Genomic DNA, 5,000 nt, shown 5'->3' on the forward strand with positions numbered 1-5,000 from the left:
TTCCACCCCCTTCTCTCTCTCTCTCTCTCTCTCTCTCTCTCTCTCTCCACCTCCTCACCCCCACCATCCCAGACAAACGCAGACGCCGCTGCAAAGAACATCGCTAAAAACTCGGGAAAGTAATTAACACACGCGTTCAGTCGTGCCAAACTTCCATTTGACCAAGCCTGGCAGGTGTGTGTGTGTGTGTGTGTGTGTGTGTGTGTGTGTGTGTGTGTGTGTGTGTGTGTGTGTGTGTGTGTGTGTGTGTGTGTGTGTGTGTGTGTGTGTGGCTGACAGGACAGTCACCTTGACGTCATCAGCTGTGGTCAGTGCAAGCGAGGAAGGGGAGAGACAGAGATGGGGGGGAGGGAAGAATGAAGGGGGAAAGTAAAAAGAAAACTGTGAAAGAGAGAGGGGGGCGCGGAAAAACAAAGGGGGGGGGGGAGAAGGTAGGACGAAGAGGGAGCGAGGAACTTAGAGAGACAGTAGAGGAGAGGGTTGGGGGAGGGGGGCTGGAAAGAGAGAAGAAAGACAGAGAGAACAACAATCAAAACAAAACAAAAACGTAGAAAATCAAGCACTGCGCTGTGTTCCGCTGCGTTGCTTTGCATTGCATTGTACTGTGTTGTTCTGTGTTCTAATGCACTTTTCTGCACTTTCTTCATACTCTGATAACACCAAACGAAAAAACTGGTCAAGGAATTACGAGAAAAATATAGAGTAAAAGTCAATACCTGCACACAGCACGGTAGAGAGAGAGACATGACGTGACATGATGGTTTATTGTCAAAAGGATTTACAGCCATTTTGACAAGGGGGGTTACAAAAACAATAAGCAAATATTACAAACCACGACACACCACAACAACGCAATAAAAAGTATGGAAAAAAATTCATAAGTACCATCCATTGTCATAAACTATGAATATATCTATATATATTTCTGCACATACCACTTGCTTTTTATGTTGTCTGTATATTTTCCAGTGCTTTCTGTCCAAAATCAAGTGCTACAGTAAGAAACTTGGATAAAGCTGTTACGTTAATACATTCCCGCTTTTGAGCACGTGTTGCATGCGACTTAAATCATTCACGGGGCTTGATTCTTCAGTGAATGTGTGTCTGTTTCTGATTGTGTATGCACGGCAATGGAACAAAACATGGATTTCGTCACAGAGAGAAACACACACACACACACACACACACACACACACACACACACACACACACACACACACACACCAATTCAGACAAAGAGACAGACAGAGGCGAAGAGAAAGACAGGCGGACAATGACACGGAGACAGAGAGAGACAGGGCAGCGATCAATAAAGGATAATCGATCACCCTCTGTCCCTGCCCCTAGCTAATCACAACCCCAGCTACTGACACAGCCTCACAGGAACCGCTCGGGAAGGTAAGACCATGGAGCGGAGAGGGTGAAGGGAAAGGAGGGGGGTTTGGGGGGGAGAGGGGCAGGGTGTGGGGAAGGGAGGAGAAAGTGGATGGGGAGGGGAAGGGAGGGAGAGGTGGAGGCCGCTGGAGGAGAGGGAGAGAAGGTACTTGTGGTAGGGGAATGGGGGGGGGGGGGGGGAGGAGAGATGGATGCGGGGGATAAGGAGAGAAAGTTTACGTTTCCGAGAGTCCCGGCCGTGGGTGTGCGATGGGAGAGGGAAGGGTGTGTGGAGAGGGAAGGGTGTGTGGCAGAGAAAGTGGGAGAGGGAAGGGTGTGTGGCAGAGAAAGTGGGAGAGGGAAGGGTGTGTGGAGAGGGAAGGGTGTGTGGCAGAGAAAGTGGGAGAGGGAAGGGTGTGTGGCAGAGAAAGTGGGAGAGAAGGGTGTGTGAAGAGGGAAGGGTGTGTGGAGAGGGAAGGGTGTGTGGAGAGGGAAGGGTGTGTGGAGAGACAGTGGGAGAGGGAAGGGTGTGTGGAGAGGGAAGGGTGTGTGGAGAGGGAAGGGTGTGTGGAGAGACAGTGGGAGAGGGAAGGGTGTGTGGAGACAGTGGGAGAGGGGGATTAGGGGCAGGTGGAAGAGAGAGGGGTGACAGAAGGAACTCCGGACAGACACAGAGAGAGCGAGAGTACGGTGGGAGAGAAAGAGAGAAAGAAAGAAATATGTAGACAGATAGATAGATAGATTTAGGGAAGAGAGAGAAAGAGGGAAAGAGACGGAGAGAGAGAGAGACAGAGAGAGGGGAGAGAGTGAGACATAGAGACAGAGACAGAGAGGGGGGGGTAAGGAGAGAGAGAGGGGGAGAGACAGAGACAGGGAGAAGCAGAGAGAGACAGGAAGAGAGACAGAGACAGAAAGAGAAGCTTTGTATCATACAAGTCCTGGTCACAGGGCAGGGGCAGGGGCGGAGAAGATCGATTGGACAGATCGATAATCTGGATGCTGATCAGGCAGCGAGGTTCAAAACAAGACGAGAGAGCGATGTGGACTGGATTGAACTGAACTGGCTTGGACTGGGGCGGCAGGTTAACTGCATTCATCTGTGTGCTGGGTTTGGGGCGTTGTGTGTGTGGAGGGGAGGGGGGAAAGAGAGGTGGGGGCGTGAGACGGAGGGGGGAGAAAGGGGGAACTGTAATTTGTTGACTTTGCTTCTCTGTTTTGTTCCCGGTTTTCCCTCTGTTTGTGTGGGTGGGTGGGAGTTAGGTTTCTGTTTCTTTCTTTACTTGTTTCTTTTTTGTTGTCGTTTATTTTGTTGTTGTTGTTTTGGTGTTGTGTTTTGATGGTTCATGTTCAAGAGAGTGAGTCAGAGAGAGTGTATGTGTGCGTGTGTGTGTGTGCGCGCGTGTGTGTGTGTCTATGTGGCTGTGTGTGGTTGTGCGCGCGCGCGCGTGTGTGTGTGTGTGTGTCTATGTGGCTGTGTGGCTGTGTTTGTGTGTACTTAAACACGTGTGTGTGTGTGTGTGCGTGCGTGTGTGTGTGTGTGTATGTGTATGTGTGCCACACACACACACACACACACACACACACACACACACTCAAACGATCTTTGGTCACCCACACCCACCTACTCCAGCTTTACAAATGCTACTTCGTCAATTGCTTAGTTTTGTCCTGTAAGATATTATAGCGACAGTTTTTTCCTTGAAGGCATTATAGCGACAGTGATGTCCTGAAAGGCATTATAGCGATAGTGTTGTCCTGAAAGGCATTATAGCGATAGTGATGTCCTGAAAGGCATTATAGCGATAGTTTTTTGTCCTGAAAGGCATTATAGCGATAGTTTTTTGTCCTGAAAGGCATTATAGCGATAGTGTTGTCCTGAAAGGCATTATATCGATAGTGATGTCCTGAAAGGCATTATAGCCCAACACCATTCAACACCAACACCCCGCTTCCCGACAATGTCAAGGCTTAGGGTCGCCTGTCACAGTACAGACCATGCCGACAAGGAAACTGATAAGTTAAACCCGGACTGGCCCTCAACCTAATCTGTGGACACACTCTCTGTAAATACCACCTTAATCTTAGCCACAAGTACTGACGGCTGTGGATAACCTTAAGTTATCCAATGTGTACATGTATGTCTGTGCTTCAAGGAGGACAAACAAGAAAATGGATTGATTTGTTTGAGGAAGCTGTTGGTACTGTTAGGGAAATGTGGAAACGATATGTGTATATATTTCTCGTACCATTTTCATGGTAGGAAGGAGTAAAGAGAGAGAAATACAGAATGAATGAATGTAAAGAACGAAAGAAGGCAGGAAGGCTGGAAAGAAAGAAGGGAAGAAAGAAAGAAAGAAAGAAAACTATAAGGTATAAAGGAAAAAGAAAAATAAGGCAGGAAGGATGAAAAGAGAGAAAGACAGACAGACAGAAAGAAAGAACTAAAGAAAGAAAAGAAAGAAATCGTGATCCTCCACAAGTAAGTGTGTTTTATTTTATTCTAATTAATTTTATTCTGTTTTATCATTATCATCAGTATCATTATCAACATTGGTATTATCATAACTGACAGCAGCAGCAGCAGGAACGGCATCATCATCATCATCATCATCATCATCATCATCATCATCATCATCATCACCATCATCATCATCATCATCATCACCATCATCCTCACCATCATCACCATCACCATCATCACCATCATCATCATCATCACCATCACCATCATCATCATCACCATCATCATCATCATCATCACCATCATCGTCATCATCATCGTTAAACACCGTCGTTCAGGAGGCCTCACTACCTCCACTCACCCCCACCCCACCCCCAAACCCTATTCTGAAATGGGTCATCTCTAGCGGTCATACGATCTGAAAAGCCTGTCGAGGTTTAAACCAAATGTAACAAGCTTTGAAAAAAAAATATGTTGAAAAAAAAACCATAAATTTATTTCAAATTCTTACAGTCATAAGGTGTAAATCTTGCTCAAGGTGTATTTTCCACCTGGGGTACGTATTGGCAGGGTGTTTTTCGAACGCCCTACACCAGAAAAAATCAAACTTTTGTTTGCAGGCAGTCCGCTTAAAATTATTCCAAGTAGTAACAGCAGCAGGAGATATATATATAGCAGTAGCAGTAGTGTAGTAGAAATAGAAGCAACAACCGTAGTAGTGTTAGCAGCAGTAGTAGTAGCAACTGCATTTGAAGTAGCAGCAACAGCAGTAGTAGTCATTGTAGCAACAGCAGCAGTACTAGTAGTTGCAGCAGTTAGAGCAGCAGAAGCAGTATCAGCTGCAGTAGAAGCAACAGCAGCAGTAATAGAAGCAGCAACAGTAGTCAGTAGTAGAAGTCTAAGAGGTTGTTGGTGTTGTTCATCACTGCATCTCCGGTTTAAATGAAAAGCTCAACGCACTTGACCTACTAAGACACCTGCAGGAGCCAGCTGCATTGCTTAGTTCTAACTTTTTGACACTTACACGTGACTAAATGCCTACGTTGGTCGAACTACGCCATTGGTCAGTTCCATACGACACACAGTTAGTAGCGGGTTACGACCATACTAGGCTCTTCCGTCCGAGCAATGCAACTGGCACCTGAACCGCACAATTAGCAGACAG

The 5,000-nt window shown here is 46.6% G+C and overlaps 1 protein-coding gene across 7 annotated transcripts in view; it reads right to left on the bottom strand.

Annotated features, from left to right (window-relative positions):
- LOC143283645 (neuronal membrane glycoprotein M6-a-like) overlaps positions 1-5,000 on the bottom strand; it is a 233,851-nt gene that overhangs the window by 126,774 nt on the left and 102,077 nt on the right. The window lies entirely within an intron of this gene.

The sequence above is a fragment of the Babylonia areolata genome, chromosome 7 (genome assembly GCF_041734735.1).
Source record: "Babylonia areolata isolate BAREFJ2019XMU chromosome 7, ASM4173473v1, whole genome shotgun sequence".
NCBI lineage: Eukaryota > Metazoa > Mollusca > Gastropoda > Neogastropoda > Buccinidae > Babylonia > Babylonia areolata.